Source organism: Pleurodeles waltl, chromosome 2_2 (assembly GCF_031143425.1).
Source record: "Pleurodeles waltl isolate 20211129_DDA chromosome 2_2, aPleWal1.hap1.20221129, whole genome shotgun sequence".
Classification (NCBI taxonomy): Eukaryota; Metazoa; Chordata; class Amphibia; order Caudata; family Salamandridae; genus Pleurodeles; species Pleurodeles waltl.
In genome coordinates, this window is record NC_090439.1 from 623,264,040 (window position 1) to 623,279,029 (window position 14,990).

Consider the following 14,990-nt stretch of genomic DNA (forward strand, 5'->3'; position numbering starts at 1 on the left):
TTCATTTTTCACTACTGGAAGGCCTACCTCCCCTATAAACCTCTGATTGGGAGCAGGTAGAAATGTCATGTTTGATCTCAAATTAATTGTAATATAAAATCTTCTCTAAAGGTAAAGTCGGATTTTAAGTCACAATTATGAAAATTACACTTTTAGAAAGTTCTTGTCCTAACTATTTGGTGCCTGTTTTCAGTGTCCTGGGTCATTTGACCCTGCTGTTAGGCTTTGTGTATTCCTTCCCGACAGTCACACAATAGTGCTTAGATGTGGGCAGGATTAGCCTTCCCGGCAGGATGGGTGAGGACGGAGCTGTCACTAGCCCCACTTGCACTTCAATGGGGACTGTCTCCAACACACACAAAGAGATCTAACACCAGTCTTTTGTCACACTAGATTACTTCGAGCCTTGAAGGGTGTTGGACCTGGCCCTTTTTGCAGGGTCATCCCCAAACCTTTGACCTCCTTCCTCTTATTTTTTCCTGACGTCTTGCTGTTGGCTCTACGACTCCGAGGTCCATATTTATACCTTTTTAGCGCCGCATTTACACCTATTTTTGATGCAAAAGTGGCGCAAACTTACAAAATACAAATGTATTTTGTAAGTTTGTGCCGCTTTTGCGTCAAAAAAATGACGCAAATGCAGTGCTAAAAAAGTATAAATATGGGCCTGACTACTTCATTACTGCTGATCAGTGCTAAAGTGCAGGTGCTCTCCATTCTAAAGTTAGTATGATTGGCTTACACCTAATTGGCACATTTAATTTACCTATAAGTCCCTTGCACAGATGTGTCTCTATACCCAGGGCCTGTAAATTAAATGCTACTAGTAGCCTTTCAAACCTGTCACAGGCCTGCGTGTGCAGTGCGGACCTGGCATCTAAATTTACTTGCCAGGTCTGGAACACCCTTTTACTACCTGTAAGTCACCCCTACGGTAGGCCCTAGCTTAGCCCTATGGGCAGAATGCTATGTATGTACAAGGCAGGACATGTGCCTGGTTGTGTGGCCTGTCCTGGTAGTGACAAACAGCCTATTCGGTTCCTCACTACTGTGAGGGCTGCCCTGCTCATAGGATTGCATTGAAAATGACCTGCCTTATGTCTGGGTGTGTATTGTCTGATCTGTGAGGGGTGGCGTAGGCATATTTGGGATGGTTGGAATGGTAGTGATAAATGCTGCTTACTGGTGTAGGTAGATTTTTTATTACCATTATAGAAATACCACTTCTAGGAAGAGAGCATTCTTTGCGCTTATGATGCTGGTGTTTTGCAACTTGACTCCAATCTACGTCTGAGGCAGAGTAACAGCTGGGCTTTGTGCATACTTTCAGACAGCCTGTACACAGGGAGTGTGGAGGTGTCAAAGAGGTGCATCTGCATATTGAATGGCCTTCCTGAGCTGAGAGAAGCGGAGGCAGAGCACACCTGCATTTGTAAAAGATGTGTTCTGTCCTCTAACAAAGGGCTTGTTTACCTTTAATTGATGTCTGGAAACTGGGCTGGAGGAGAGAGGGGGCATTCATAGGACCAGTTGGAACTGGTTGGAACCTCTTCTCCCCCTTCTTTGTAAAAGCTTGTGCAAAACTGAGTATAAGTACAGGGGTTTTCCCCAAGTTATAGACACTTTGAAACACTTTTAGATACACTAATTGACTGACCTGGACACAGGATGGTTCTGGAGGGACTTTCCAGAAACCACCTTTGGATTGCTGCTGTTGTGCCGATCAGTGACCTGCTGGGTCATTAGGAGGAACTGCCACTGCCTGCAAACCTTTGTGCTGGCCTACTTGCTTGGGTCCTTCAGCCCTGTGCCCCATTTTGTTGTCTCCAGCGTCTCAGTGGTGTGCCCCCCTGTTTCCCTGCATCTTTCCTGAAGGTACTGGAAGGGTGTGGTTGCCTTCTCATGCCCCATAGAGAGAGGAGCACTTTATTCTGATGAGGGAGAGTTGGGAGAGTGCCCCAATTGCCTAGAGTGATCCAAGATGTCCCCCATGTATGTCCGTGGCTGAGTCTCCCTACTGCCCTGTCGGTATTGAGGTATCCAGTGGCAGAGTGACACGCTGATACCAGCAAGTGCCAGGGGCCACCGGCTCGCCTTGACGAAGTACCATGGCCCATATTTATACTTTTTGACGCCAAACTGCGCTAACGCAGTTTTGCGTCAAAATAATTAGCGCCGGCTAACGCCATTCTGAAGCGCCATGCGGGCGCCGTATTTATTGAATGACGTTAGCCGGCGTTAGCCGCCGGCGCCGTCTGGTGTGCGTTAAAAAAAACGACGTACACCAGGCAGCGCCGGCGTAGGGGGATATGGGGCTTGGGCGTCAAGAAATGGGGCAAGTCAGGTTGAGGCAATTTTTTCGCCTCAACCCGATTTGCGCCATTTTTTTTTCACTCCCAACCCCCATAGAAATGACTCCTGTCTTAGCAAAGACAGGAGTCATGCCCCCTTGCCCAATGGCCATGCCCAGGGGACTTCTGTCCCCTGGGCATGGTCATTGGGCATAGTGGCATGTAGGGGGGCACAAATCAGGCCCCCCTATGCCACAAAAAAAAACTAAAAAAATCCACTTACCTGAACTTACCTTAATGTCCCTGGCATGGGTCCCTCCAGCGTTGGGTGTCCTCCTGGGGTGGGCAAGGGTGACAGGGGGTGTCCCTGGGGGCATGGGAGGGCACCTCTGGGCTCCTTCAGAGCCCACAGGTCCCTTAACGCCTGCCTTTTGCAGGCGCTAAAAAACGGCGCAAAATCGGCGTTCGTCATTTTTTTTACCCGCCCACTCCCGGGCGTGAATTTTGCCCGGGAGTATAAATCCGACGCACATGCCTCGGAGTCGATTTTTTTAGACGGGAACGCCTACCTTGCATATAATTAACGCAAAGTAGGTGTCCACGCAAAAAAATGACGCTAACTCCATGGACTTTGGCGCTAGACGCGTCTAACGCCAAAGTATAAATATGGAGTTCGTTTTGCGTCGAAATTGCGTAAAAAAAAATGACGCAATTCCGGCGCAAACGGAGTATAAATATGCCCCCATATTTCTCTCAAGAGGAGGAAAGACACATTCTTTGGGAGCCGTGGCCGGCACACTTGGCCTCCCAGAAGGAAGAGATCCTAGTGGGGCCTGATGAGACCAGATGCGCCCAAGCCTGAAAGGCTCACCTGGAAAGCATATCTTGAGAGAAGCAGCAGCCGCACCACTAGGACGCAGGCGGCTGCCGGATGATTTCTTCTCTCCCTTGGCATGGAGAGATGGGCTGCATTTCTTGTGGCAGCAGCCCCCCCATTAGGGAAATGAGGTCGTTACCCAGCTTGCCCCAAAAGTACCGTATGGATGATAATAGGAGCCCCGGAGCTCCGGCGCTTCATGTGTTCGGCTGTTGATTACTGCCCTACATTCAAGCACAGGTGCATGTCTTGAGCATCTCTGGAACTTTGCTGACAAGAATATGGGCCTTTTTAGAGATAATGATGATCTGCCATATGGGAATTTCCCATACTATACATAATTTCAATGATGATGTCTGGGCATTTTAGGTTATGTGTTCACTATGACCTTAGGCATTTATGATGATTAGTTCTCTCTGATGTTCCTTTTATTGGCATTTCTGATGGTATTATGACATGTGCATTCTTTTAGTAATGTTTACCTGACTATTGCTTACATTGCAGGATAACCTGTAACCTATGTGTTGTATGTGACAACTTCTTGGTTAGCTGGGTATTACTGACATGTTGTGTTTGGTCTAGTAATGTTGTGTACAATACAGTTTATTTTTATATAACTTGGTGTTGTGTTTCCTTTGTGGTGGGTATAGTGCGTCACATGTGTTGTTTGTTGTGCAATTGCTTTACACATTGCCTCTAGGATAAGCCTGACTGCTCATGCCAAGCTTACAACGGGGATGAGCAGGGGTTATCTTGGGTGTGTAACTCCCTCGCCCTGACTAGAGTGGGTGCGTGGGTTCTGCCTGGCTTAGGTGCAAACCTTAGCCAACCGGAAACCCCATTTCTAACAACGGGGAAGGAAGGAACTTTCAGAATCAGATGGTATAGAAGTTTCTCCCACTTCAAAGGCGGGCACCAAGTATAAATATTGGACCCTCAGAGCAATTCTTCAGTACGCTCCTGGACCTGCTTAGTACATTGGGAGGTCTGCCTTAGAGCCTAAGAGAACTGTTCTGCTAATTGAGGCTTGCCTTGTACCTCAGAGGACTATCTTGCTGTTTGAGGCCATTCTTGCTGCTTGAACCCTGCGACTCCAACGGCTAGTTGGCTGGCTTCCTGTGTGAGATACAGGGACATAACAAGCTCCAGTGACCTTGAACCCTACACCTGGCCTCTGCTGGAGTGAGTTTTGACCTCCCAAGTGGTGCCCCTCCAGCCCTGGATCATTCATGGTGGTCGTAAAGGTGCTGCACCCAACTAATCGTAAAACTTTGGACTTACATTTTTCTTCCCCAAAAAATGGCCTGAGAACTGACAGAAGACCAGGACCTACCTGCTTGTCGATCTGGTTAAGGTTCCTCGCCGGTCAGCTTGACTCAGCAGTAGCTTTTGCTACATTCATATCTACAGCAGCAGATCCTGTTAAGCCGAACCTTCCAGTAAAGGTCCTTGTGAAGCCCTACCGACTACGGCCTGCAGCTTTGTCTTACTGGATATTTTTGACTTCCAAAAAAGTAACAGCAATGGCATGGGGATGTTGCCAATGTGGCAGTGTAAGACGTTCATTGACATTAGTCACAAACATTGACACTGCAATACATGAGGACATTAACACACCAGCACCAAGGTGCTGTTAATTCAAGGGCATTTTCACTGGAACAGTTCCAGTGGGACACTGAAAATAAAACACTAACATGAGGATATTGACTAAAAACACTGGCACAAATTGAGGCTGGTCTAATACCATGGGGAAGTGACATAGGGAGATTGTCATAGGGACTTTAGAATATAAACACTTAGATACGCCTGCTTGAACACAACACCTGGTGATACTAGTCCACTAACACTGACTTGTGGTTGCTGACATGGGTCACTGACACTGGATACGGACACAAGGGCACTGACATAGGGGCACATACATAGGGTCACTGACCCTGAAATTTACACAGTGACACTGACAGGGACATTGACCACTGCAACACTGCCAAGGGGTTACTGCCGAGAAACACTGTTTGGGTACAGAGACAGACAATAGGACAAATGGGCACTGACACAGAGATACTGAAACAAACATGGTACATTGAAATTAGGGTACTTACATGGGCACATGGACAATGGCACACAGAAACTGACAGGGGTACCTTGACACTGGGACACTGGTGCCAGAGCCCTGCCACTGGGACATGGGTAGATAGGGAAATTGGGACTCTGACAATGATACTGGAGCACTAATGATGAAAAAAGAAATAGAGGGGCACATACATATATGTAGTAACAGTGGCATGGGGTCACTAACCCAGTAATACTGATAAGTCAACAAACACTAATGCTGAGGCACTTACACAAAGGAGTCAGCATTGTGGCATGAACAACAAGCATGAAGGTACTGACATTTGGTAATTGGCAGTACAGCACTAACATGGAGAAACTGTAGCATGGACCAAGACCCTGGGACACCAAAAGACGCACACTGTCAATACTCACTGTGGAGCAATAGAGAAGTCCATTACTGTCGCTGAGACACAGCCACAGATATTGTGTGGCACTGACACTCGAAATGTGACACTTGGAAAATGACGCAGACATTAATGTTGACATTACCAATGGGAAACTGACGTCCGGACCCCAAGGCGGTCAAAGGGATCCATCTGGACATCGGACACCAACACTGGTATGGGATACCATTTGGGCAGTGATTTGGGGATACTGAAACACAAGCACACTAATATCAGATTATTGACATTGTGGCATTCTAGCTGGGAAATAGGGCTACATGGGCACAGAAACACTGACATAGGCAATAAAAAATACAGAGGATCACTGACACAAGGAGACACATCAGAAACCACCCACCCACTCAGACTATAGAAATAAGAATAAGCAAGAACATGGTCCCATCTAAACAACATTCTTTAACAGCACCAGCTGATCATAATCAGTACTTCCAAACCTTCTCTTTTTAGACAATATGGCAGCCTGTCAGTAATGACCCCTCAGACTTGCCTAACGTAACCCCAATCCCTACCTATTACACTTTGAGTTGACAGAATACAACTTTGTTTTCTGGAAGTAGCGAAGGTGAATGCTTTCTACTGTCACAGTCCAGTGGGGTTTCAGTGAGGCCCCACCTGCTACATGTGAAGATTTCTGAATACTAAAGCTGTCTATTCTTGACTCCACCACATGCCTCTTTGTTCCACCACCCCACACTTTCTGCCTCTTTCTGTTATTCTTGCAAGATCTTTTTTGTCTCTACGTTGTGTCTTTATCATTATTTTACGATACTCCTATTCCTCTTTTTCTCTTTTCTGCTGATTTTGCTTCTGGTCTGAGTCAAAATCTGATAATCAAAAATAAGTCTGAGTACCCACAGATAAGTGCCAGTGCCTGCTGGCTGCAACCAACTACACAAATTAAGAACTGTGAATTAAGTCTGTGAAATGATGACTGGGCAGCTACCTGACAAGGTCCTGCTGTTTAAGTAGTATAAGGGGTCCCACCACCACACCCACTCCCTATGCTGTGGCCAGGCTCTCCCAACATCCCATGCTTACCTTGTCTGTTTCTCCTACTAACTGTTCCATTGAGGTCATTCTTGCTGAAGATGATTTAGAACTGCCTTAAAAACACATTCAATTACTGTCAATGCTTGTTCAGAAAATGTACCTTGAAACATTGGATTTGCCTTACTTTTCCACCAAGGTGTTTTGAATGAGGGCACACAGGCCCATGCATAATTGCATTTATGCTCTATTTAGTTTTCTACAATTTTACTGGATATAACTGCGTGAAAATACCCTTTAACACATTTCATGAACATTTCCCAGTGTTCCGTGCACGTTGTGCTTTGAAATGTACCATTTCCTATTTATTATCACTAATAGTGGTAAATGTAGACTGATGGTAACACATTTGAAAAACTGCCAACGAGGCTGCATTCTTTAAATTCTCACCACATTGTGCCTTTAACAAAAAAAATACAGCTGGGAACAACACTAATGTCAAACACCAGGAACCGAAACCCTCCGGCTATGGGCCTGGCTATAGTCACTGCAGGCAGATTGATGCGAGTCAAATTATTGATGTGATTTTCAGTTGGCAACGTTAATGTTTTGCGCCAGAAGGAGAAGTAAAACTACTCATCTGATATCATTTCGCTGTTCTTTACAGACACATTTTTAGTTATTTTCCAAAAGTGGGTTCATACACTAGGGCGAGATATGTTTGGGGGCATATTTATACTCTGTTTGCGCCGAATGTGCATCAAAAAAATTGACGCATATTCAGCGCAAACCATGCACCATGTTTAAAGTTTGATGCCCGCGGACGCCAAAATTCCTCCGTGTGCGTCATTTTTTGGATGCGGGAAACTGCCTTGCGTTAATGACATGCAAGGTAGGTGTTCCCGCCCAAAAAATGACTTTAAGGCCTGTGCGCCTTGTTTATACTCCTGCGTCATTTTGACGCACAGGAGGGGGCAGGCCTTAAAAACTGGCGCACAGTTTGATGTGCGCTGTTTTTTAACGCCTGGGTGAGGGCAGGTGTTAAGGGACCTGTGGGCTCACATCCATGGTCTCTGACCATGGAAGGCGTCCAGAGGTGCCCTTCCCTGCCCCCAGGGACACCCCCTGCCACCCTCCCCCACCCCTGGAGGACACCAATGGATGGGGGGACCCATCCCAGGTAAGTGCAGGTAAGTTGAGGTAAGCATTTTATTTTAATTTTTTTAAAGTGGCATAGGGGGGCTTAATTTGGGCCCCCCTACATGCCACTGTGCCCAATGACCATGCCCAGGGGACAGAAGTCCCCTGGGCATGGCCATTGGGCAAGGGGGCATGACTCTTGTCTTTGCTAAGACAGGAGTCATTTCAATGGGGGTTGTGCGTCAAAAAATGGTGCAAGTCCGGTTTGTAGCATGATTTTTGCCTCAAACCTGACTTGCACCATTTTTTGATGCACAACCTCCATTTTTCCCTACACGGCGCTGCCTGGTTTGAGTCATTATTTTTTACTCTGACCAGTCCGCAGCGCCGGCTAACGTCATTCCTTAAATAAGTCGCCTGCATGGCACGTTGGAATGGGGTTAGCCGGCGGTAACATTTTTTACGCAATTGCGTCAAAAAGTATAAATATGGGCCTTAATGAGAAGCTGGGTGCAGTGGCGATTTCTACATTAAGGCCCACGCTACTACCAGGCATTAAAAAATAATTCCATCAACCGTGCACTTACGAAATTCCTAAGTGCGAGGCTGCTTTAAATGTGCTTTGAGCCTGGACATGCACCAGAGAAATAACAGGAATTCTAATGTGCGTCACATGCGGGGAGTCTCTTACACAGGGCTTACCTCTCTGCAGCTCTTCTTTTTTATATTAAATGTGCCCCAGCAGTGAATTAACCTGCAGCCCATGAAATGCTTTTCCATGGGGCGATGCAGGCTGAAGCCCTGCGTTATGATGTAGGCTTTTAACGTCAACTGTCACAGGAAATTCCTGCTTTTTAGAGCAGTTGGTTTTCACTGTTTAGGTGTAAGTGAAGGGGACTAGCCCCTACAGTGGGTTTCATTTGGCGCATCTGTTGGATATAAGTGATCTTTAAACTTCCATAAAGGCACCTATTACCTGCACTTTATTTCAGATTCTGGTTCTCGTGTTTTACAATTAGGTTTCATGCAGAAATACATCACTGTTTTTTTTTACTAAGGAAAAATACAGGCCTGTTTTGAATAATTATATTTAGGGAGATGTGGCAGGATATAACTCATTCTAATATTCATATTAGGTCATTACAAATTTCTCATGCATATGTGTATTTGAAAACGAACACTGCACTTAAGGAGTTTGTGTAAATAGCACCACCTTCTAGAATGGTTCAACTGTAGATGAATTTAATTAAAATGTAAAGAAATCATCTGTAACTATACCTATAATTGTGAAGCGATCGCATAAAGCATTGACAGTGCTTCTATTCAATGTACAGTATGGACTAATTTGTGGGACTTTAAGGAAGAATGTAAACAGGATTCAGGATTAGTTATGTTGTTTGATGGCTCGTTTGCAGAACATTTTGTACTTACTGAAGTAGTGGGAATTAGGAAGGAAAGATGGAGTGTGGTAGCTGGATGTTTCATTAAGTGGTGATGGTTTCTGGTGGTAGATCGGATGAGTGAGTGGAGATTGAGCATTACTGGATGGGAAGATGCTGAGTGAAACTCTCTTTTGGACACATCTCTTTTTTTAGATGTTGATTTACCTGCACCTGAAAACTTCATCAGCTTTTATATGTGTACTAAGAAGATGTTATCAGGTTAACAACAGTTCCTAATATTATTAATACTGAGCATATTGTAGGTCAAGCCTGAATTCTAAACTCTCTGAATGCCTATGGAAGAACCTTCTGTCACCAAGCAATATATATTGGTTCTTTCTGCTCCATCACTCTCAAATTTCACCAGCTGCCACTGGGTGAGCGCGTTTGGCAGAAGAGTATGAAGTGCTTCGTTGGGATGCAAACAGCACAGGTAAGCACAGGTGAGTATGTGGAGAGTGGGAGGATGTTTGCAGTGTGCTGCAGGCCCTGTGCATGTGAAGAGCACACGTGAGTGTGAATCGTTTAGTCATTGCAGGGAAACATATGAAATTGGCATTGCTGTGGTTTGCTGTAAGAAGACATATGGTATATTAAGTGATAAGTACTGTAAAAATGTTGAGTTGATAATGCGTATAGCATAGAAAATTCCGACAAAAGGCACTGATGCTTTCAGCATATACATATGTTGTAAATAGTCATCAAACACCGACCAGTACTAAAGTGTTAAAACCAACCCCTTTTAAAAATGTCATTAGGAACACAAATGGTAACATTTTAAAATGTTGACACTGATTATTGGTGTCTGAATGTACATTTGTGCAGTTAATTAAACACTATACCAACAAAGCGACTCTTAAATTAAAGGATCCCTAAAAATGAAAATAAAGCATAATTCATATTACTTGACATGATTTATGGCTCACTCTCCAAGTTAATCCAACATTTTATTAGGATGAACTTGGAACACAGTCCAGTAAATTATGATAACATTTTATAAAGTCTTTTTAGAAAATATATTGTTAAATAGGTACTGCTTGAATGCATTTGACATAACTACATACAATTTGGTATGTATTTCGTCACAGTATTACAATAACAATTAAAAGGTGCACGCCTGAGTGTTGTCAGGCAGTATTCACTGACAGTATTCACAAAAGATAACCAAGTCTACTGGTTTAAAAATGATTTACTGCTTTCCCATATGATTCAAGGGATTTTATACCTTCCGGGATATGAAGGTACCATTTCTTATTTCTGTCTCAGAAACTGCTCCTCCCACAGGTTTCTGTGGATGGCCTATGGTTCGGTGCGGAACATTTTAGCCCTTTATTAACTGGAGCCTAAATTGTTGAATGTCGGAGGAGCGCAACAGCTGAAGGGAGTGAGATATCCAGACGCCCAAACCCTTCCGTTTGACCAGGAGACCCAGTTTGTTATTTAAGTTCTAAATTGATGTGATAAAGCTGCTTGAATTGTCTACTTCTTCCACTGGTTTACATACAAAACACTACAAACAAAGCCTGCTAGCGCTTGATTAAAGTTCTCTCTGTTATTTTTGATTACCCATTCCCGTGTTTGGGATGAGATGAGTTATTTTTTATATACTTGCTGGCTTGAGCTTGTTTGCTTATATGATTTTTTTTAAATGTATAATGCTCTGTTAATTTAACACCTCTGGCTTGAGCGTGTTATTTGCTGGCTTGAGCTTGTTTGCTTATATGATTTTTTTCAATGTTAATGTTCTGGTAATTTAACATCTCAGACTTCGGGTGTGTCTGTGACTGTGCTTAGGTATAACAAATGCGCGGTAGAGACGTTTTGTTTTGCCATAATTTTGAAGACGAAGAGGTTTGTTCTTCCAGGCATATTCATAATGTCCGAATGCTGAACCATGTCACTCATTCACCTAAAGATTGCGAGTCATTAATGCACAATTTCAGCTTGTATTCATTGTGGGTACTTCGAGAGTGCAATTGCAGTGGGTGGGTGAGGGGTCAACTGACCTCGTGACTGTTGCTCGATTCTGCAATGTTGTATGCATATTCAGTCAACTTGTGCATAGCGCAGGTAATAGACAGAGCTGGTGTGACTTGTGACTCCAGTGCATGGGCTACCATTAATGCTAAAATGGACTCTGGCGATATTTCGTATTGTGGACCAATTTTACACACCTCCTGCTGTTTCTGCAGAACAGCGTTGCAAAAATCATAACCAATTTTGCAAAACGAGTACATTGTGCACTACTTTTTAAAAACTCAATTGGCTTTCAATAAGCATCAGGTTTTAAGCATTAATGCCCTGATTGCGAGTCCAGGTTCTATGTAGCGCTCCTAATAAATAATGATATCACAAGGTTTGTGGGGAATTACATGAGGATTTTAGTGTTGAATGCACCAACAAATAGCATGCATTTTTCCCTTGTTAAATGTCGAAAGGTTTGACCTGCGAAAGTTTAATGAAGCTAATGATCGCATGTGTTAAATACCTACAAACTCATATTTGTGACTTATGCCTATATATATATATGGGTTAGTCATGGGTCGGAATAACCAGACCAACTCCTAATCAGATCATAAATGTTCAAAACACACAAACATCTATGAATACAGAAAGTCTTAAAACAGAAATACTCTTTTATTTACTCTCAGCTTCCTTTGTGGATCTGACCCGAAGGACACAGTCCTTTCTATCACAGTCATCTATTTGAATATTTCCTGAATATTCCCATTTCATTGTTGTTTTAGATGTTTTGTGGCCAAATCACAAGGGCATGTAGAATTATCTGAAAAGCACTTCAGCATTATTACTATATGTATTCCAAAATGTCTTGGTGAATAGGCTACAGTGTGTTAGAATCCAAGTCAGGCAAACACTTCTTTTCACACATAAAACAGGTTTACCATCTGGAACTTTGCCTATATAATTTTCGAAATATCTCATAAAGATCAAATGACCAAATATCACAAAAAATAGTATAGACCGATAATGGGGAAAATGTGCGCTAAGTGTATATCGAATATTCCAATGGCTAAAACTCAAAATCAGTAACAAATTCTTGATGAACACTAAAACGTGTGCAATTACCACATGCTCAGTAGGCACCCAAATATGCCAAAACTTCCCAATATAGGAAAAACAAGGCCCCCCCATACTCTCGGACAAAACAAGTTGGGCCTCATTTACAAGAAACTGGTGCATCATGATTGATGCACCAGTTTTCTTGCACAATCCTGCTCCCTCACCAAAAATGCTGTGGTAGCACTGTATTTACAATACAGTGCTCCATGGCGCACAGAGTCCACAGCGACGTCAGGATTTCTGATGCAGCTGTGGCACTAAACCTTAGCGTTGCTGGACTACCGTAAAAAATGTTGACGCTAGCCCAGCAATGCTAGGGGAGCCCCATTTTAAACAGCACAGCATCAGTTTCATACCTGCCATCAACAGCCATTAAAAAAATTACAAGGGGAAGCACAGTGAAATTTTGAAGTTTCACTGTGCCATTTTTGTGGGTCTTTTTGCGGAGGAATGCCTACCTTGCATACATTGTACCTGGCACAAGTGTAATGTAGTGCACAGGTTTGCAAACTGGTGCAATGGTCCCATTGTGCCAGTTTGTAAATGCAATCCTGTGTGGGGGACTGTTTGCACCTCCATGACATAAAACAAAATTATGCCACCGTGGTACAACGGGCTTCTAAATGAGCCCCTTTGTGGCATACATTTTCAGACTCAGAGTCACACTCACTCTAGAACTCTGCTTGCCTGTGAGGCTTACTCTGACTTCAGCTGTTAAATGTGTCTCTCACTTTTGTGGGTGAATGAGTATGAAAGCCACAACCGGCCCAAACCTTTTTACTTGCCTTCGGGGCTTCTAAGCTGAGAAAGCAGCAACTCTTCAGACTCCACAGCTTCCGACTCCAGACTAACTGATATCAGACCTGGCTGATCCCACTGCTTTATTCACATTCCTGTTGCACTTCATCAAGCCCTCCAGGGTCAAATAGCTAGAACTCATCAGCTCCCTTGTTTCTGTTCCAACACCTACTTTACAGTGCTTTCTTAGATACCTTCTGGGAGATAAATATCCAAGAAATATGGGTTAGGCAGTTAGGGGTTTAGTTTGCATGTTTAGATTGTAGTCCACAGTTTTGCACCTGACTGCGTACGAGACTAGTGTGCCAAATGCAGACTTTAATCTAGTGTTCCATTTCTACAAGCTTGACCATGTGGTGCGGTATTCAAAACTCACCTCGTCGCATGCAGGTTGCCAGATGTCTAAGTGCTATAGATCCTTCTAATGATTTGCAGTATTTTTAGAGCTCCAGCATTCTCAGTTTTCATCTGAATGCTTGATGTAATGAATAAAGGCAACGGGAATTTGGGGCCTTCTACATGAGTTAGTACTAGAATATGTATATGTTTCAGTTTAGCGTTTTGCTAATATTATTTTGGTAGTAGGATTAATAGACCCGAATTAGCCATACTTTCACAGCATAATCAAATACCTGTAGACTATTAGTAATGTTGACTGTGCTTTACAGTGCATAAATGTAGACTGACCTTTAGTGAAATAGTGATTGTTTTTCTCGTCTATTGCATTTGTTCATTGCTGCTATCTTATGTCCAATAGTTCTCATCCAGCACACAGGACACGACAAGAGTGACCTTCTCCATGGATTTCTTCAGTACCACCTTACAACAGTGCCCCTGATGTCTTCATAACAACTATCTCACAAATATGTTACATGTTTTACAGCACTGCTCATACCAGTGTAGAGTGTCAGCGCACATTACATCAAACACACATGATACAGAGATAATGAATCATACGTGAGTAGGTCATTGTATAGGAAATGCTACATAAGACAATGAGGACTACAAGATGTAGGTGTCTAATGTAATCCATATTGGTAGGTAGTATATTTTTACAGCGCTTCATCTGGAGAAGCACAAACCCAGGATTTAAAAAGCAACACAGTGGTTGGGGTTGGTTTTACTAATAAGAATTTATTACTACCCAAAGAAAACCCTTCTTAGCAACATTGGGTAAGGAAAGACTGGGGGAAAATGCATAACATTCTAACCTATACCTTGCAGTTTGCATGTAACTTTTTAATGACAGTTGGGAGCTCACTTGCTATATTAGGGTTGTAACTTATGAACTGGAAGTAATAAAAATACCTCTGTGACTAAAACAGTAACCCACTGAGCTATGGACTTTAAATACAATTGTACATGTTCCTTGCAGCAGACATACTAATGCTCTGTGTTACTTTATGAAGAGTCAAAACTGGTACTAGTCAAAACTTCAATCTCTCTCCAGCAGGTGTATTATTCACCATAGGTATGGTGACATTTTTTTTGTTTCCTGAAAGTGGGTGAAAACACAACGAACTCTGCAGTCCCTTTTAAACCCATAAGATATTCTAAAACGCAGTGTCCCCCAAACTGGGCACCCGGTGCGGTGGCACCGGTTGCACCACTATAAAGCCGGGCCAGGTGTTGCTCGCACTAATGAAACTTAATGAGTAGTTTCAAAGAAGTGAGGGAGTTGTGAGTCCTTGTCGCTTCTACGTGACCAGTGATGTTATCATAAAGACGAATGTATGGCATCCTCTGAATGGGGTATCAAATTCAGATATGTGTAGTAATTACTGCTACTGCACCTAATGGAATGTTGAGTTTCTCTGTCATGAATGCACCCCCCTTCAACACATTTCCCAGAGTAATC